Source organism: Lepisosteus oculatus, chromosome 5, assembly GCF_040954835.1.
Source record: "Lepisosteus oculatus isolate fLepOcu1 chromosome 5, fLepOcu1.hap2, whole genome shotgun sequence".
NCBI classification, from domain to species: domain Eukaryota; kingdom Metazoa; phylum Chordata; class Actinopteri; order Semionotiformes; family Lepisosteidae; genus Lepisosteus; species Lepisosteus oculatus.
This window is the reverse complement of record NC_090700.1, coordinates 37,987-60,013: the sequence shown is the minus strand read 5'-3', so window position 1 is coordinate 60,013 and position 22,027 is coordinate 37,987.

The window sequence follows — 22,027 nt, the reverse complement described above, 5'->3', positions numbered from 1 at the left end:
AAGTAGACTGAATATTGTTCAGACATCAAAGTCTCATTCTTAATTGCTGGATAGGAGGTTGCTAGATAAATCTGAAATTCTGAAATCTTGAAATTTTAAATCTCTTGATATATAAAATGTATAGGATCTTAAAATACAATTTAACAAATAAGAAAGCAAATATTTTGATACACCACAAAAATGAATAATTGAAAAGATTGAAATGACCAAACTCAGAACTTGCAGTCCTGCTATAGATGGTGAACACAGAAACAAAGTGCATGTTTCTCCAGCACTGTCGCCTGGGGAAGAATTCTTGGAGTGAAATTCAGAGAATGCAGATATAATCCATCTCCTTGTCAAAGACCCTGCATTACTTGGAGGCCACCAGACACTCTCTGAGCACTAGCCATGGGTAGTGAATACTAATATGCTCATTCAGGTTTATTTCAGCCTGTGGTGGGGAAATTGGTGAAGAAACAAAGGACAAATTGAACATATATAGATAATTAATGCAAGTTCTTATCTAGCAATCCCTTTCAGAAATGCTGATAATAATAAGCAGTATTATTCACAAATCTGAAATCCAATTTCATTACTCAGAAGGTATTAATGAGGGATATTATTACATAAATAAGGGCATAAAATGAGGTTTAATGGCATGAGATTTTTTTATTGTCAGGCAGTAGAAAATGTAGTAATGACACATACACACACTTACATAGGACAAAGACTTACAAATAACACAGATCCATATCACTTCAACATACTTGGAACCTACTTTATCCGGTGATTCATCCCTCTGAAGGCAGACCTAATGACTTCACTAGGAAGGGTCTTACTATATTGTCCCAGATAAGAAATTTGCGTTCTAGGCAGGTAAAAATCATGACATATTACACAATACATGTAACACAACATGAACCCATTAACACAAAGGAAACATGCATGTATGATGAGAAAGAAAATACATATGCATGAATAAAGTTATTTTAGTTAAGGTTAATAGCTGTGGGGAATAAAAGAAGACTTTGTTCTATTACATTTAAATCTAAATTGAATCTAAGTCTAAATCGACACCCGGTTGGAAGGAAGTAAAATTCATTGTTCAAGAGGTATTCATAACAGTCCATGATTGCACTGGCTTCTACACTATTTTCTTCACATAGATGTCTGGAAGCTGCAGTTTCTGTGCACCAATAATTTTGCTGGGTACCTTCACAATCTCACTCAGTCTGTTTTTATTGCATGTATTAAGAGATATTAAAAGATTTAAAGATCAGAGTTTTATTTGGAAAAACTATTGCTGTGGGCTCTACTTAAAAATGGCATCCATGTTTTCCTCAAAGGTTAGTTTTATAATCAACAATTATAAATTACCAAGATGTTTGAGACTGTTGACAATTTCAATTTCTTGATCCTCAATGACTGTTGGTTCTGCAGCTGGTAATTGCTCACTATAATTGATGACCATATCTTTGGTTTTTGACACATTAAGCTTGTTATGACCCCAACTGTCTAGGGGTAAAGGGGTGTAACATTTAGGATAATTCTTTTGGAAGCAGGGGGGTTCTGGTGAGGGACTAGGAAGCTTGATAACAAGGGTAAGGAACTAGAGTGGTGCCAAAGGAAAGAAAATAACAAACAAAATGGAGCTGGCTAAGACAGTGAGGGAAAGCTAATCTGACTACAAAAGAAAACCCGAAACACACGGTCTTCGGCGTCTTCAACACCCTAGCTAACCTGCACTGACTACCCAAAACCATATAAGACAAATGGCACTCACCCGTACTAACCTAGTGTACTAATACAAAATCAACTAAGTGTGTAAAGTGTACCCAACAACCTAAACTAACCTTATATACAAAAGTTCACACAAAAACACAAGTGAACCAGGAATACAAATAAGGAAAAACAAGAGTAATCAACAGGAGCAGGGTACGAAAGAACACAAAAGTTGAACATGTAACACTGGGGCAAGGTAATGACAAAACAAGGATGAACACACAAACAAACGAAAGTACAAAGAAACTAACGTAAAACCAACAAAACAACAAAGCCGAAGCTATACGAAAATACACAAACACAAAGCAAAACAAACCAACAAACAAAGCCGAAGCAATAACCAGGAACGAAGCGATAACCAAAATCAAACTGGACCGAAGTCAAACGAAAGGCCTCTCCATGCTGAAAACCTCCATGTTACAGATGCAGCCATTCAAAATGGGTGAGGTATTTCGCGGCATACCCCGGTGGGCGTGTCGCGGTATCACGCGGTATCACGTGGTTAATCACGCGTCATTTGACGCTCTGCCGGAAACTATCCGGCGTCACCTTATAAAACTGCCAGGGGGAGCTTAACCTCTCATATACAGCATTTGAGCTTTTAATTTTGAACTGTGTATTACAGCATGTTAATCATCAGTCATTAAAATGTTGGTATATTTTATGATAGCAAGATTGCTCAGTTGGACAAAAGTACACAACCTACCTTTTTTAGAAATATTTATGCATCAAAGCCTTTACCGAAGATATTACTAATAGTATTAATAATGGATGACTTTGGACAAGCTGTATACTCAAAGTATAATTTCTTTAGCACATTTGTACAAGCACTTGGAATCTGTCCAAGCCATACTTTGTCAGGCATTTTGTTTTACTTCAACGGGCATAAAAACTTCCTTGCTTTTAACTGGGCGTTTCATAATTTCTAACTACGAAAATGATTTAAAATGCGACACTTATCATTCAACTAGAGCTCAAAATATCACAAGGATATCACAAATATCACAAGAGCACAGCAAAGAGTGTATTAAAAGACACTTGTATTTATCAACGCTTTCTTTTCCGTATACCAGATTTTATGGAACCACTTCAGAAGGGTGTCAGCCAGTCAGATTCCAGGAATCCAGGAAAAATACACACCGGTATTCCATTTCTCCCTAACGATTTTAAGCATCGAAGTATTAAACTAGCATGTGAAATAGCGTGTGAAAAAGTGGTAGTTTTAAGCTTTTCTACTAATATAATATGGAATCGCGTATCTAAAGAATTTAATAACGGTATGATTATAGTCGTGTACTGCGACAGGGCTGTGTAGGGCTGTTTCACCTCCCTGTTCACGCGAGTTGTCTTGTAGCCTACTGGTCTACGTGCCTGACTAACAACTTGCAGGTTGTGTGTTCAAATCCAGCTGGTGCTGGACTTTTCTTTTAACAAACATTTCTTCGAAAAAATAGAATAGCGATATTATGGACAATCAATTGACTTTTATATTTCAAAATATCGCAACATGATCGATTCTAAGTCATTTTTGATAACAATGAATAGTCACCTTCTTCCCTTCTGACAACGGTCCCTGCTTCTGCTTCCTGCTTCTATTGTGTGTGTGTGTGCAACAGAGTAAATTTTTCTAGAGAAATGGAGGCTGGACAGTATGCGTTACAATATAAACATTTATATTGATTTAAATCGTGTTCTGTTTTAAATCGCAAACGCGTGTTTAATTATATGTGTTTTTTAATCATAATCAGGCTAATGCAACATAAATTGATACAGTATCTTTGTCTTCTAAGTATCTTAATAAACTTTCAGCATAGCTTTCTACCCGTTAAGATTTATATTTCTTGGGATTTTGGGATCAAATGTGGAAGGATTAGATTGTAATTGTTTTTATTTGTCAAATACGTGATTGTATTTCTGAATGTTATGTGACACCTACAGTAGTTCACTGCTTTAAATACATCGAATTAAGAAAGTTATGTGTAGCACTTTAGATCTTTTTTTCTGAAAATCTGATCATGTTTCTCTATAACAATAATAAAAAACTTTATTTGCATGACAGATGGGTACAATTAGTGTTGGGAATGTATATTTTGATATTTTGATACACCCGGCGCGGCACAGAGGGAGCGTCTGCATTTATAACTTAGTTTTTTAAATTAGTCAAGCAATATGAAGCATCTCCTTTTACTTTTAAGTCCCTTAAATACATTGAGCACAGCTTTCTCACCACTTAAGATTGCTTTTCGATTCCATCCTTACACAAAGCAGAAACTTTCCGATGACTCACAGTACAAGTGGAAAGATTACAGATTTTAATCGTCTTTAATTTTGTTACGTTAAACGTTTTAGGAACGTTTCATCTAAACAAACACCACAAAACTATTCTCGATTATATTTCTGAATGTTATGTTACACCTGCAGTAGTTCACTGTTTTAAATACATCAAATTAAGAAAGTTATGTGTAGCACTTTAGATCTTTTTTTCTGAACCAGGGAAAATCTGATCATGTTTCTCTATAACAATAATAAAAAAACTTTATTTTACCTATCACCTTTAAAAGTGGTAGTACCTTTTTTAGTACTATATTTTTGTATTATATTCCCTATTAATCAAACTCTAAGAGTATGTATCGGCTTGTCAGTCAGGTCTTTTTTCTCTATTTCAATTGTCGTTTACACCTCGCACGACTTTAAAAGCTAGCAAGACAGGTTTCGATTCACATTAGCTGGCGAGCCTTGTTAACAAAAAAACTAATAATAATGTAACATGCCACTGTTTGTTCATGAACAAAGTTATACTGAGATTTCCTTAGCTAGCAATGGCCTTCACATGCGTTACAGTATGCTCCTATTCTTTTTATGCTCAGCTACTAAGATTTCCCTTCAGTGGTAAAATTCAATATCTACAACGGGCACAGTAAAGACGTTTACTGTACAGTAAGTCTTTCTACGACAGACCAACGGACCACGAGTGCCCCTGTCAGTCAACCAATCACGTACCGCGGTACCCCGCGTCATCTTGCGTCATGATACACGACACCGCAGCCAATTACCTGCGGTACGTGTCTGTACCGCTCACTTTGAATGGCTGCATCTGTACATTTATTAAGAAGGCAGTTTATCTCTTATTGGGGCTTCTATGGACATTATTTAAGTGTTCAATATCTAGAAGCAGTCTGGTGTTTTCTGGGTGATTAGGTCTCTGAAACACGATCTGTACATATTATAAATATAGTAACTTATGTGTTGTTTGTTTTTTGGGTGTAGAATAGTGTTTATCTTGTCACTGTTAATAAACATTTGTTTTATCAAGTCTGCCTGGTTTATTACTCTTTTCATCAAAGTTGTACCAGAGAATAAAGAATTCACATGCTGCTTTTATACCAGCCACTTATATATTTAATATATAGGAATGAATTTAGAGCTGAATCCCTTAAAAGAGGAGAATATTAGCTATGTATGCAGCTAGTGGCTTGGGAGGTAAAAGAACGTAGTTAGATATCACTTCATTAAAACTATTAGAATAAAAAATACACTCCCAAAGTATGCATATTTTCCAATTTTTATAATTTTTATATATCATGAATATATACAGATTGTAATTGTAACCGATTATCATAATGTTTACACTGCTTTCAGAATGTTATTCAATTAATCAAAACCGCATTGTAATCAATTGCTACATTAATTTTCATAAACATTAGCAATAAAAAAATGCATTTGGCTTCAAATTCGTGAATCATGCATTGGTCTACCTGAATTTCATGTGAGAAATCTACCTAGAATAAAGTTTTAATATTTGGTTAGCAAAAACAATATATCTTTTGATCTTAAATACATTTTGCTATGGAAAATATCTGTAGCATTGTAGGGTATAATACTGTACATGATAACCTCTTTAGATTCATCAGTGTTAGTAAGATTATAACAATACTGTTATGTTTTGTCTTTAGTTTTTCATCAAAATGTGCAGTTGACAATATTTGTACTAATAAACAATTATTAATTGCTAGTCTGGGCCCATAGGTGGAAAGAATAAGGGCATGGCGACGTAATTGTTCTCAGAGTCCGATTAGCGGTGAAGATGACAAAGGTCATTATGTAATTGGGTGATAACAATGTAGTAATGGGAAGCAGAAATGAAAATGGCAGGTAGCTGAGATGCACAAGGGAAGCAGTCAAATCTGGGCTGGTGACAAGAGGGGATAATAGATAGTTAGAAAGTGGCAATATTGCAAACAGAAACCAGAAGGCTGTGAACAGGAAAACCTGAAACAAAGAGCGAGCTCACGCACGCACGCACGCACTTGTTAGTCAACTCAATGTCAAAGCTCTGAGGAATGGTTCCTCAGGGTTTACATACTGTAGTGTGTGCGGTTTTTAACAAGGTTGATAAGCCAGGCCTGATCTCATTTGAGATGGCCCTGGTGAGCTCCTTGCATATGTGGAATGTGCCGTGGTTATTGAGGGTGCTGATGCAGGAACACTGGAGCTCATCAGGGCATCACAGGTATTTATATCAATGTAGAACTAGCCTGATCCTGATTTCCCTGTATTTTTACCTAAATAAGGAAATCATGAAATTTTGCACTTTCAGCATCATTTCAATTTCCATCTCTAGAGTCATTACATTCCAACTAAGGTTAGTTTTTCACTTTAAGATCTGAAACAATTTATTGTGCTATTGGATGTAGTACATGGTGGCCTAAAGCTTTTCATAACTTTCAGGAATACAGGTGACTCTTATCCTTATAGTCTACAGTATATTCAGAAGGGGGTTTGAGTGTATGTATTTGATGCTTTAAGATGCATTAAAATCAAAGACAGGTACTGGTCTTTGCTTGTTTCTAAAGAATGTACTTGCAGGAAGTGCACTGCTAATCCAATCTGATTATGGATATATCAGTCAAGAGGCTTGCTGGTAATGTTTCTAAAGCTAACAGAATGACTGTTCAGTTCAGCCAATGCCTTCTTATGTTTAACACCTTGAACTAAGAAGCATCTATAACCAAACATTGTTATACTCAACAAATAACCAACTGATGTCTTCACTTCTTACTCTTACAAATTCTCATTTATTATTTTTATTATTAGTTTTATAGACGCAACAGAATATTAATATAAACATGGCTTGGATGTAAATCATCTGTGGCACACTTGAAGGAGGTGAATTGTTTGTGTGAGATCTTGTTCAGTTCATTCTCAGTTCTGTGAATGATTTTTTTATTTTTTTCAGATTAAACTCACCTGGACAGAAGATGTTCCACTGTTTCCAAGTTGTCACACAAATATGTTGTGTGATTTGTTGCCTTGCTGAGATTATTTCTGCTGTACAATATCCATAGCTGTGTATTTCTTAGTAACTGACCTGACACTCCAATTTGCACAATGAGCTGAACCCAAATCAAACTGAACACAGAAATCTTATCATTATCACATACTGTATGTTATCTGCAATCCTTTTTTCTTGGGATGTATTGGAAACTTATACTGTAGATCAAATTATTTGCTTTCCTCAGTTGTTGCACAAAACATTAGATACAAAACAACTTAATTTATTAATTTATTTTATTCATTTTCCTGCAAAGCTGTATCTGTGTTTATTAAAATGCTCAGAGGTCATGTTTTAATAATGTGAGAAAATGTGGAAACATTTAATCAGCCACAGAATGAACCAAAGGGCAGGAGCTCCACAGGAACCCTTTCTGTGCACTTGCACAATGAAGAGATGCCATTTCATACAGTTTCCCATAGCACAGAACATTACATATTATACCTTCTCCACCTGGAACTAGAATTAGAACAGAGGTAAACACAATTGCAATGACAAATAATGTATGTAGCTTCTTGGAAAAATAATTTATAGTCTATCATTACCAGATTGGAACCTCATGTCCTGTTTAGATTGTAATGCAGTAGACGTTTTGTTTGCCCTTGTTTGGCTTTAGGTTCTGCAGTGTAACAAAGACTTGTACACAGTACGTCACAACCCATAGGGCTCTCACTCATCCCCCTTTGTTCTCCTTCTATGTTGCCAGCTAGACACAAACTGAAACCTATTTAATCTCAATTGGATATATAAGCCTCTTAATTAATCAGGAGGACTGGTTTATTAGATACAGAGTACTAGTGCAGATAAATATTGTTGATACTTGGGTATTAGATAAAAGATTCTACTTACCAGAAGTTTTACCCTATGCTGATGGTTCTGTAGGTTCAAAGCATTGTCTGAAGTGTTTTTACGTAGATGTACCTGGCCTTTGAGCAAGTTTACATGACACATGTGATAAATTATTAAAGGAGTGGCAATAAGAGTAAACCAAGGCTAAACTGTGAAATCAGCCATATTAGAATATTAATATTTAATAGTGAGCAGATAGTTTAATAGTTTTCTGATGGCTCTGTCATTGTCAGTCTCCTCTAAGACGCACACACTGATGATAATTGATTCTGTCATTACTGTGAAAATGTGTCTTTGGTCTCTCCCATAAAAGTACAAAACACACAAGTGTAGATTAAACCGACCCAGGGACGCCAAATAATGTAGGGAAAACCGGTTCAGGGACGCCAAATATGTAATCATAGTGGCTCTCTGAAGGCACCAGTTCTGTAGGGCTTGGGCATTTACTGAGACAATTATTAATTGTAGCAGTAAATCACAAAGTTGATTCTTTTGATGGCTTTAGAATCCAACCATGCGACATAACTCAAACAACGCGCACACACAGGTACTAATACACGAGGATACATTTATTAATACATAGAATATGCATATAAACCTAACAGATCTTATCGAGAGGGTTATCAGAATACAAAAGATATATATTCAGTCAGTTACAAAGTGTTACACATATCAAGAGGACATACGTTCAGTATATCATTCATTAAGACCGTTTCGTAAAGTGAACTTGGTTACAACTTCTACATTAGATACTCAAACAAGTACATAACTCTTAGGAATTAAATTGATATCAACTGGTTGGGATAACAATTGAATTCTCGAGCTGTAATGCATTGAAGTTGAATACTCATCCAATCTTTGGGATTCAGATCTCCTGCGGGCACAAAGAAACAGTTGCAGGCTTGTTGCTGTCCAATCCGCGCTCTCTGGCTCGGTGCCAGGCTGTGCTGTGCGGCTTGCGAAGGTGCGCTGCTGATGCTCACTGTTGGCTTTAACTAGCAAAGTTTGTGCACAGGAGAAAAGATGACTGTGGGTCCCAGCAAGTCAGGAAGAAGACCGGTTCGTTCCTGATGAAGAGCTAGTTCTGAATAGTGATTCAGCTGTCCACAGTTCCGACCTGTTTACGAGGCCTGCTGCTGGTTACTCTCTGGCAACCTCCACTCTAGACTCTTAGAACAAAGGAAAGTTCTGGCACTCCGACACACTGGCCGTTCCGTGGTTGTCCGGGCTGAGTCTCAGGATGGTCAGGAGGCGCGCTGCGAGAATGTCCTGCCCTTGTAGCCTTCTGCTCCTGGGCCGTCCTGCCTTGGAATTCTCCTTTGAATTCCCTTTAGAACAGTCCACAGAATCCTCTCCAGTCTTTTCCTTCTGAATCTTACTGAATCTGAATCTCAATCTGAATCTCTCAGGCCCTCTGTGTTGCCTGTTTTTACCTGGAGGAACTTCAGCTCATTGATTGGCTGAAAGTTCCATGGGCATTAGAGTCCCACGTGGGTTACTCGGCCCTACCAGTCCCTGATTGGTTGATCAAGGTGAGATATGAGTCACTTAGTCCTGACACTTAGTAATGCAGTCCAGATGTCCAACTGGCACTCCCTAGACAGATAGGCGCCAATGGATGACCATTGATCATGATAGCCAGGCTTAGCTAAGTGCATCCCCCTTTGGGAGCTGTCCTTATCAAAAGAAAACATCTTGCATGAATAGTTTCTCTGTGGCTGCACCACAGAGATGAACAGAGAAATGGGGCCTCATTTGGGAAGGCTCAGAACACTTAATTCTTTCTTATTAATAAGCCTCGCCGCTACACAAGCAAAAAATAAAAGTCACATAAAATTATATAAAGTATATAAAATCACAATAATAGTATGTAATACATTAATAAATGGATAAATAGGGGGTGGGAACTACATCTACATACATTAATTGAGCAGTTTTATTGCAGAGGGGACAAAGGACTGATTTTATTTGAATTTGGTACCCTATAACATCTCTCTGAGCATTACAAGTTGAGAATGGAGTGGAAGCTTGGAATCAGCTGTGATGTTCCTTGCCATTCTGAGAACTGTATTATGGTATAAGTTGCAGAGGTGGGGCTGCTGTTTCCCCAATTACTTTTCCTGGCATTTTCACAATCCTGGACAGTTTGGTTTTTTGCTTTTCAACCCCAAGTTATCATACCAAACTGTCATGTTAAATGTCAGGGTGCTCTCAACAAGGCTTTTATATGCCACATCTAGGACATCTAACATTAAAGTTATTTAGTCTTTGAATTAAAAACAGCCTCTGATTTGGTTTCTTAAAAATGTTATCTACTGTATGTTATCAGTGTATCTTCTGTTCAATGTGTTCCCAAATTTTTAAAACTCTCCATGACCTCTACAGACTGACTTTGAGTACTATTAGCTGCAAAGGTTGCCCACCGTTGGTTTTAACATTGAAAAGAAGCTCTTTATTCTTGGTTACATTTATTCCTAATGTGCTGGAGGATCGGCAGCAGTTTTCAAGGACACTGACGTTTCAGAGTAAGATTGCTCAAAGGTTGGTCCTATAAACAGAGTCCCACAAGAACCATGTCATCTGCATATTGAATCACACTGGCTGTCCCTACTCTGAATCTGCATCTCAGTAGTATATATTGAGAACAGAAGAGGTGACAATACACAACTCTGGGGAGCACCTGTATTAAACACCAATTCATCTGAGATACACCATTCATGTGGACTCTCTGAGATCAATCTGTAAACAAATCTTTAAAATGTAATATTTTCATTCAAATTCAAGTCAAAAAGATGTAAAAGAATATACATTTGCATGCTGTTAAAAGCAGACCTAAAATCAACGAAATGTTAGAGGTTTGAATGTTGAAGGTGCTTGGCACCTATTATAACAATTCACGGATACCTTCAAAAGATATTATTTTCTTATGTAATTAGGTCTTCTTACACTCTCAGACTGCACTTCAGACCCCTCCAGTACAGTATATCTTGCATGGTGCCCCAGTCTGTGTCAGTTTGGTTTACTTTTAAAGTAAGAGAATTATTTCTTTAAATTTAACAACACTGGTCGAAATCAGTCAAAGCACTCATGAATGACCTTTTTAAATGAGAAATTTTAAATAACTTAAATATAACTTAAAATTACGTTTTTGTACGTTTCTGAACTGTTTCTGATATTCATGATGAAATTCCTCATTATTATGTCAAAAAAATAGAAACTAGAATTTTATTAATTTTAAAAGTCACTGAAAAAAATCTAGTAAAAATTTGCCTGACAATGTAATTAGGCTAAATTTGCCGAAGTACTTTTTCATGTTTTTGTCTGACAGCTGGTTTGAGGTAAGCACACTTAACCCAAGTAAAGCACCAGGGATTTATACACTTGGTTATAGTGCAAAGTGTGACACAGATCCCTTATTTGGCCCCTTCTTTGCTGGAAACCCTGCCAAAACTGCACAGTAGATAATCCTTCAAGTGAGACACCATGGAAAGGTAGATTCAATCACTGCACATTGGAGTGAGCAGAGGAAAAGGAGATAACTCCAGTACACTGGCTGTTTTGTTTTCAAATAGATTTCCTACTTTCTACTTATTTGGAATGTCCAAATTGTTAAAGACCTTCAGAATATTTGATACTTTAGTCTATTAGTATGAGTACGATGAGAATGAGTATGGGTTTACAGTTGTGGTTTGTAGTAGATTTTGAATTCAGTCACATTTCACAGCTTAACGTGTATTTGGGATAAGCACAGGGCTAAGACCTTTGAGTGTAGATGTGACTACAGATTAATTGTCAAATGTTGTAATACTCCTACATCTTCATACACTTTACATGTTACACCTGACTATGTGATAATTAACAAGCTTCTTAACAACAGTGTGAAAGTTGCCAGTGGTCATGCTGATTTCATTAGCATGGTATAAAAACTTTAAAAAGAAGACTTAGAAGAGAAGAAAAAACAGATGCAGGACGAGACTGCATAGACTTTGCAGAGTGAGCATGTTTTTATTTTTGGTTTACTTTTTCTGTGACAAGCTATTGTTATTAAACAGACTTCAGTTGAGTAGTTGGAAGACTGAGGAAGATCTCTAATTTACTGACAGGTTTGAGCTGTGTGGCCCAATTACTGTATTAATGTTAAAGGATGTATTGCTTTTGGTTTCTGCTCTGCAAAGTGTTTTAATGTGATGTGTCTTCCTTTTGGATTTGGGTTGTTTTTTGGTGATCTGTATCTCGATGTCTTGTTTTGAAATTTTTCCATGTGACTGTAGTGAATTGTTTCTTAAGATTAATGTGGTTTTGACATTTTAATGAGGAAATAATGGTTTTATACATATAAGGTTTCTTTATTTTGAAAACTCTATAATATTCGCTGTACCTTTTGCTGTAGGATATAAACCTTCTCACCTTTGATGCTGTGTACCTTCTCCATCATTGCCATCTTGGCTCCTTACCGTTGAAAAAAGTATTAAGAGATCCTAGTCAGCAGCCATATCATCATGCAACTCACAAGTAGCAACCCAGACTGAAGTAGTTTTCCCAGACTGAAGCTCAGCAGGTGTGAGCCTGGTCAGTACCTAGACAGGAGACCTCCTGGGAAAAGCTAAGGTTGCTGCTGGAAGAGGTGTTAGTGAGGCCAGCAGGGGATCCTCATCCTGCAGTCTGTGTGGGTCCTAAAGCCTCAGTATAGTGATGGGAACACTATACTGTAAAAAGGCTCCGTTCTTCAGATGAGATGTTAAATGGAGGCCTTCGTTCTATCTGGTCATTAAAAATCCCAGGGTATTTCTCGAAAAGAGTAAGGATGCAATCCCGGCTTTATGGGATGAAGTGGCAGTGACACGTGTGTACAAATTATTCATATAATCAACATTTTCTTTGCTCAAACATTTTTTACCCACTCAAAACTTAAGATTCAAGATCTCTAAAACATTTTAGCATTGATGTTTAAAATCTATTTAGATTCTATTTAGAACCAACATCAAAGACAATGATAATTTAGAATTTTGCGTTTCAAGGAAGGAGAAGAAGGAGAAATAATATTTAATATTTCTTGAAAATGTATAGTTATTAAGAAATTTCACTAGGGTGAAAAAAACAATATCTGAAATTCTAACCCATCACACCTGAAAAGCAAAAGTGTACTTGTAAGAGTTTATGTTTCTAAAGAAACCTTCAATGTGACAATAGATTGGTTCTTTGGTAGAATCAACATGTATAAAACTTTAATTCCCTCTGAAACAGCACGACACTGTATCATTTCTCTCACAAGCCAAGACTTACTTGGTGTTTAAGCTTCAAAATAGTAATTGAACAAGGTAAAAATATTAACTTTAAATAAAAGAAACAAATCTAAACGAATCTGCTATTTTGAGGAAAGAAAAATTCCACAGTGCCACATCACCAGGTGTAAATAAGGTGTACCTAGAAGGATTATTTTAATGCATTCTGTGCATGTAATCCAGAGAACATGTAACAGGGGGAGAGATTAGTAAATCAATTTAAAGATCAGGTTCTAATAACAGCTTGCTATGCAAAAAATTTATAAATATTAATAATGACTTTGTCCCTAAAGTCCAGGAATAATGAGTTCATAAGTGTTTTATTTTATTCTCTGGCATAGCTTCAAAGTACAGTTATACTCAGGTGAGTTTGGATCCTTGAATAGAAAGATCACCATGATTGTCTCTGAGAGGCTTCCATAGGAGGACACCATCTTGACTCAAATCCAGACTCTAAAAGAAATAGGACCCATCGGCAGCGCACATAGGGAGCCTGAGCAACTCCTGGGTGCGACAGGTGGCCACAGCCCTTACCAGGGCTACTCAGTAGTGGTCCCGCCGGTAGAATTAGGGCGACTGGCTGCTACTCCTGGTCAGCGGGCACCCCATAGAGAGGATACCCTCCCTGCCGGAGCCGATCAGCGATTCCCACACCCATCGTGCGGGTGTGACCAGGTTGCTACGATGGGGAAGCGCCTTGGGAAACCTACGAGGCGCAGTTCCAGCTTGCGGCCCGGACGAATGGCTGGAGCCGGGCGGAGATGGCCGGCCACCTGGCGGTGGCGCTGGAAGGATCGGCCTGCCAGGTGCTCCTGGACGTCCCGGAGGAGGACAGAGGCAAATACACGGCGCTGGCAGCAGCTCTCCAGCTGCGCTTCAGTGTGGAGGAGGCGCGGGACCTGATTCGGGAGAGGCTGGCCCTGCGGCGGCGCCGACCAGGAGAGTGACTGGGCCCGGTTGTCGCTGATGTCATGTTCCTCGCCCGCCGAGGATACCCAACTTTTCCCCGGGAGGCGCAGCGGGAGATGGCTCTGCAGGCCCTCTCACCCGAGGAGCTGCGGCACCACGTGCAGCTGGCCGCGCCGGCATCGCTGGAGCAGGCCTTGGCCCTTGCTACATGGGCTGAGGCCATGTTTGGGGTGGGTGGAAGCGCCAGCAGACCCAATGCGCCCTGCCGGCTGACCAAGGCGGCGATGGAGGAATCCAGCGAGGGGGAAGAGGAGCCAGCCCGTGCAGCGACCCCCGCGGAACAGCCCCGCATGCTGATTTGCGGCTGCTGCGGGAAGAGGGGACACCGAGCCCGGTTCTGCCGGGCACCCGAACCTTGCACTCCTCGATCGGTGTCAGGAAACTGGAAAGGGGCAGCTCAGCGTGGGGAAGGCCGCCCTTGAACACCTCAACCCCCGCTCTGGAGAACGCTGTGAAGACCGGCGCCCCTCACGCCACCGTGGGGCGAGTCGGCTGTAGCAGGGGCCTGTACCTCCACTGCCAAATCGAGGACCAACCCTGCCTAGCCCTACTCGACACCGGTTAATTGATAACCCTACTCCGGCCAGGCGTCCTCCCCGACACCGAGGGCACCAACCCCCCAGGATGGGAAGACTCCAGCCTGCGGCTAAGGACCGTGATGGGACAGCTCGCTGCAGTCCGTTGGAAACAGGTGCTTGCCTTCCGTCTAGGTGCAGGGACGGTGCGCCACTCCTGCTACCTCGCACCCATCCAGGAGGACTGCATTCTGGGGCTGGACCTACTGCAGCGAGTGGGGGCCAGTTTGGACTTGGGTCGGCAGGAGTTGGTATGGCAGGGGGAGCGACTTCACCTGGTGGAGGGCAGGCCCGGCGAAGGCCGAGGGACGCGGGCTTGCCAGAGCCAGGGGAAAAAGAGGCAGTGGCGGCGGCGGCAGCAGACCAGGCCTGCGAGCCGGGGAGTGGGCGTGCAGGATCCTGCCCCCGAGTGGGCCGGGGGGCCAGACAAGGCTGCGGCAGCGGGGGATTGAGCCCTCCGCGAGCCCGTGGTCCGCGCCAGCTGTGCTGGTAAAAAAAAAAGACGGCTCGTGGAGGTTCTGCGTCAACTACCGCAAGCTGAACGAGGTCACCCGGAAAGATTCCTACCCCCTGCCGTGGATAGATGACGCCCTGTACTACATCACCTGGTCAACCTGATTCAGCTCTCTGGACCTCCGCTGCAGCTACTGGCAGGTATCGCTTGCTCCCAATGCTCGCCCGAAGACAGCCTTTTCCATTGGCCAGGGCCTCTGGCAGTTTACTGTCATGCCTTTTGGCCTGTGCAATGCCCCGCCGACATTTGAGAGGCTGATGGAGAGGGTGCTGGCATCGGTCCGCGGAACCAGTGTGTGCTGAATCTGGACGATCTGCTGGTTCATGCCCGGGGTTTCGACAAGGCCTTGACGAACCTCCAGGCGGGTGGTGCTGGCCTGCATCCGCTGTGCTGGCCTGAGGGTCAATCCCCGCAAGTGCGAGCTCCTGCGGCGGGAGGTGACCTTCCTAGGACATGTTGTTGGACCGCGAGGGGTGGCCATGGACCCAGGTAAGGTCGCCGCAGTGAGGGGCTGGCCGACTCCACGCACCGTCCCGGAGCTTCGCATCTTTCTGGGGTTGGCCTCGTACTACCGGAGGTTCGTCCGGGACTTTGCCAGCATCGCTGCCCCGCTGCACCGCCTCACCGACAAGGGCCACCGTTTCGACTGGGACTCGGGCTGTGAGACGGCCATCGGCCGGTTGCGTGAAATTCTGGTGGGGGCCCCCGTGCTGGCCTACCCCGACCCGTGGTTACCGTATGTTCTCGATACTGACACGAGTAACTCGGGGGTGGGTGTGGTGTTGGCTCAGGAGGGGCCAGATGGGGAGCGCGTAGTGGCCTACTATAGTCGGGCTTTAACTAGAGTTGAACGGAATTACTGCGTAACCTGTCGCGAGCTGCTGGCGGTGATGGCGGCGGTCCACCACTTCAGGCCGTACCTGTTCGGGACCCGGTTGCGGTTGAGGACCGACCATGCGTCCCTCACATGGGTGCTCCACTTTAAGGAGCCGGAGGGGCAGATGGCGCGATGGATAGAGATCCTGCAGGAGTACGACTTCACTGTCGCGCACCGTGTGGGGTCTCGCCATCGCAATGCCGATGCTCTCTCATGGCGCCCCTGCGAGGCCGCGGACTGCCACCACTGTGCCCGGCGGGAGCAGCGTGAGGGGGCTGTCCGCACCATGGCGGAGGGGCCAGTGGGGGTGGGCCTGTCAGACCTGGTGCAGCGACAGGCAGCTGATCCTGACGTGGGGCCGGTGCTCCGCTGGAAGGCAGCAGGAGCACGGCCTACGCAAGAGGAGCTCGCCCTGCACCCGAAGTCCGTCAAGGCCCTCTGCGCCCAGTGGGAGGCCTTGGAGGTAAAGGACGGGGTGCTGCGCCGGGGGTGGCAGGTACCCTCCAGTGGCAAGGTACGGTGGCAGCTGGTGGTGCCACAGTCGCTCTGCTGGGCGGTGCTCCAATCGGTGCATGGCCAGCCAGGTGTGGGGCACTTCGGCGGTAAAAAAACCCTGCAACAGCTCTGAGGCCATCTTTATTGGGGTCTTTGTCACCGGGACGTGGAGCGGTACTGCCGAACGTGTGCGGTGTGTGTGGCACAGAAGGGCCCCCCTGAGCGCTCTCAGGCCCCCCTCCAACAAAACCAGGTGGGGGCTCCTATGGAGAGGGTGGGGGTGGACGTTTTGGGGCCGTTTCTGCGCACCGAGGCCGGGAACCGCTACGTCTTGGTGGCCATGGACTATTTTACGAAGTGGCCGAGGGCTACGCCCTCCCGGACCAGAGTGCCCCCACGGTGGCCGATGCACTACTGGAGGGGATGTTAGCCAGACTGGGGGTGCCTGAGGAGTTACACAGTGACCAGGGGCGTAACTTCGAGTCCCATGTCTTCGCCAGAGTGTGCCAGCGCCTGGGGATCACTAAGACGCGGACCATCCCGCTGCATCCCCAGAGCGACGGGTTGGTGGAGAGGTTTAATCAGACGCTCACCACCCAGCTGGCCACCCTGGTGTCCCAGCACCAACGGGACTGGGACCGCCACCTCCTCCTTGCGCTTTGGGCATATAGGACCGCGGTCCAGAAATCCACCGGGTGCACCCCGGCCTCGCTCATGCTGGGCCGGGAAATGCGAACCCCGGTGGACCTGGTCTTCGGCCCGCCGCCTGGTGACGGGTCGGCACCGCCGGCTGGACCGGACTACGAGTGGGACCTGCGGCAGCGGATGCGGCGGGTGCACAGCTTTGCATGGACCCACCTGATTCAGGCGGGGGTCCGGCAGAAGCGGCACTATGACCTGTGCTGCAGGGGGCCTGCCTTCCAGCCCGGGGACTCGGTTTGGGTGTACAGCCCACGCCGCCGCAAAGGCCTCAGCCCTAAGCTGGCGCCGTCGTGGAAGGGGCCCGCTGAGGTTCTCGGGGTGGTGGGCGAGGTCTGTTACCGTGTCCGGTTGCGAACACGGGGGAGAGTGGTGGTCCTGCACCAAGACCGCCTGGCCCCCTACTGGGCCCGGGAGGAGGAGCCATGTGGGGAGGCTCCAGAGGAGCAGCCGGGGCTGGAGCCGGTCGATAGTTGGGGTCCATGGGTCGCCGCAGGGTTCCACACGCAGGGTTCCACAGCCGTTAGCCGAGTACGAGTACAGCCAGAGGGGGGTGTTCGACGTCCTGCCATTGAAAGTAGCTTTTCAGCTGCTTCGTTTCCTAGATAAAGTGCCTTCTTTTTTCAAGTGTGATTTAACTCAGTCCCCCTACAACAATGCAGGAGAACCAAATCAGTCTCATTAGTAAGACCTCTGTTTGTGCCAGTTTGTGACATTGAAAGTAACTTTCTGCTCAGCTCCTTCCTGAGATGTAGCACTTTCTTTTTTGGGTGATCGTGGTTAATTTTGCATTTAGTAGCATCTTTCCTAAAATTAATAGTTACAAACAAGAGAAGACTATTCAGCCATCTAGCTTGTTAGTAGCTTATTGATCCAAACCTCATTGAAGCCAATTTTAAAGATGCCAGGTGTAATCATAGCCGGCCCAGGGATGCCAAATATGTAATCATAGCCGTAGCCAAAATGTAATGTAGTGGCTCTCTGAAGGCACCAGTTCTGTAGGGTTTGGGCATTTACTGAGACAATTATTAATTGTAGCAGTAAATCACAAAGTTGATTCTTTTGATGGCTTTAGAATCCAACCATGCGACATAACTTAAACAACGCACACACACAGGTACTAATACACGAGGATACATTTATTAATACATGGAATATGCATATAAACCTAACAGATCTTATCGAGAGGGTTATCAGAATACAAAAGGTATATATTCAATCAGTTACAAAGTGTTACACATATCAAGAGGACATACGTTCAGTATATCATTTATTTAGACCGTTTCGTAAATGAACTTGGTTATAACTTCTACATTAGATACTCAAACAAGTACGTAACTCTTAGGAATTAAATTGATATCAACTGGTTGGGATAACAATTGAATTCTCGAGCTGTAATGCATTGAAGTTGAATACTCATCCAATTTCTGGGGATTCAGATCTCCTGCGGGCACAAAGAAACAGTTGCAGGCTGTTGCTGTCCAATCCGCGCTCTCTGGCTCGGTGCCAGGCTGTGCTGTGGGGCTTGCGACGGTGCGCTGCTGATGTTCACTGACCGGCTAGTTAGTGTTGGCTTTAACTAGCAAAGTTTGTGCACAGGAGAAAAGATGACTGTGGGTCCCAGCAAGTCAGGAAGAGGACCGGTTCGTTCCTGATGAAGAGCTAGTTCTGAATAGTGATTCAGCTGTCCACAGTTCCGACCTGTTCACGAGGCCTGCTGCTGGTGCTAACCTTGGGTGGATCCTCTGGTTACTCTCTGGCAACCTCTGCTCTAGACTCTTAGAACAAAGGAAAGTTCTGGCACTCCGACACACTGGCCGTTCCGTGGTTGTCTGGGCTGAGTCTCAGGATGGCCAGGAGGCGCGCTGCGAGAATGTCCTGCCCTTGGGAGCCTTCTGCTCCTGGGCCGTCCTGCGTCCTGGAATTCTCCTTTGATTTCCCTTTAGAAAAGTCCACAGAATTCTCCTGAATCCCTTCTGAATCTTACTGAATCTCTCAGGCTCTCTGTGTTGCCTGTTTTTACCTGGAGGAACTTCAGCTCATTCATTGGCTGAAAGTTCCATGGGCATCAGAGTCCCACGTGGGTTACTCGGCCCTACCAGTCCCTGATTGGTTGATCAAGGTGAGATATGAGTCACTTACTCCTGACACTTAGGAATGCAGTCCAGATGTCCATCTGGACTCCCTAGACAGATAGGCGCCAATGGATGACCATTGATCATGATAGCCAGGCTTAGCTAAGTGCATCCCCCTTTGGGAGCTGTCCTAGGAAACCTTAAATCAAAGGAAACCTTAAATCACCCTGCATGAATAGTTTCTCTGTGGCTGCACCACAGAGATGAACAGAGAAATGGGGTCTCATTTGGGAAGCTCAGAAACACTTAATTCTGCCTTATTAATAAGCCTCGCCGCTACACAGGTATCAGCTTATTGCCAAAATCCTAGTAGCAGATACCTTTCCAAATTGGGTTAAAGAAGCATTAACCAAATCAGTTTTATGCCATAGATTTTTAATGTAATCATAGTCATATTAATAATTATATTAATAATAATAATTGCTTACACTTATACAGCGCTTTTCTGGACACTCCACTCAAAGTGCTTTACAGGTAATGGGGACTCCCCTCCATCACCACCAATGTGCAGCATCCACAGTGCGCCAGAACGCTCACCACATATCAGCTATCCATGGGGAGGAGAGCAGAGTAATGAAGCCAATTCATAGAGGGGGATTATTAGGAGGCCATGATTGGTAAGGACCAATGGGAAATTTGGCCAGGACGCCAGGGTTACACCCCTACTCTTTTCGAGAAACGCCCTGGGATTTTAAATGACCACAGAGAGTCAGGACCTTGGTTTTACGTCTCATCCAAAGGACGGCACCTGTTTACAGTATAGTGTCCCCATCACTATACTGGGGCATTAGAACCCACATGGACGCAGTGGGAGCACCCCCTGCTGCCCCACTAACACCCCTTCTAGCAGCAACCTTAGTTTTTCCCAGGAGTTCTCCCATCCAGGTACTGACCAGGCTCACACCTGCTTAGCTTCAGTGGGTTGCCAGTTGTGAGTTGCAGAATGATATGGCTGCTGGCATATTAAAATATAAATTAAAATACTCTATTAATACAACATCACCTTTGGTACATACCTTCCTGTACTCATATAATTATGATTATATAAATTTGTTTTAGTTTAACCCAGGGTTAAACTAAAGGCCCACAGAGACGCACCTGGACTAACAAAAAGTTACCAATAAAATTTGGTTGTTTTGGCCATTTGATACATTTTCTTTTTTATAGATTTATTTTCTGTTTCAATAATCATTTGAAGTTGTTAATAGTTTACTTCTGTTTTTTCCCTTGTCTTGTAACCACCCTAAACCTTTCGTAGGTGTCCTATTCATAGCCCTTGTGAGTATGTTAACCCGAGCAGTGCGTGTTTATGTTCCTGTTGCCTGATTGCCGATTACTGATTGATGGCGTGCTGTTACTAAAGAAAGTAGACAGATGGAAAAACAGGTTTCCGAGGTTAGTCTCTGTGTTTGCTAGAATCATAGCAATATTTGGCTGTACGTATGTATGTGAACAGTTTTTCTCTTCAATGAAAATCAACAAATCAGTTTTACAGTCAAGACTCACCGATTAACATTTACGAATGACATTGCGATTGGCTACTTCACGTGATATCAGGCCTAATGTTGATGTTCTGGTCTCTGCAAAACGCTGTCAACGGAGCAGAATGAATGAAGAACTTCAGAAATAACCTCACATGACTGTCTAATACATTGAGTAAAGTTAGCCAACAGGTGTCAGATAAAAATTTCAGTTTCAATTTTTTAATATTTCATAATTTTTTTATTATGAATGAATGCGGCCCACCGATTAGTGCTTTTTATCTTATCCCACTATCATTTAAGTTTGAGACCCCTGGTTTAACCCATATGAATTCTTGTTTGTATGGCACCCTTTTGTTTTATTTCATTAGCATGTGAGTTGTTTATCCCTTCTATATAACCTACCATCATATTGATTGTACATATAATTCGATATTTTTGTTGCTTCTGGAAAAGAGTGAAAGAGCATGTTGAAAACAGATTTGAGGAAGGTGTGTTTGTCTTGTAAAAGAGGAGGTCCATTCTATTTGTCTCCAGGAAACCAATGCTTATCAAGGAAATTACGTCTGATGGAAAGTATTCTACTATATATTAAAGGATATCAGCTTACAGGTGTAGAAACCAAGAAATTCGAGCCTGAAATGTTCGTTCGTCCAGCCAAGCTTTATTGTATGCATTCAAGGAACCACAATAAGCACCATAATAGTTATAGTACCGATCGCAGTTCAGAGTGGATATGGTCCAACAGAACTTATATATACACGTTTCTCCCCCCCTCCTCCTCCCCCTCCTGTATTTGATGTAACCGAAGGAAATAGAAACCCTCCTTTGTCATCAGGAGATTAGTGTAAACATTTACCATTTGGGTAAACATTCACCATTTGGGGATAAGTACAGGGGGAGAAAGCCTCCGTGATCAAGCAGGCATGACGGTTACAGAGCCTCTGTGATCAAGCAGGTGTGATGGTTATAGTTCAGCATGTAAAAGCCATTAGCAGGCTCCAACAACCCCCCCTTGGAAAATGGGAACATAGCTTCCATTTTTCAACAAAAAT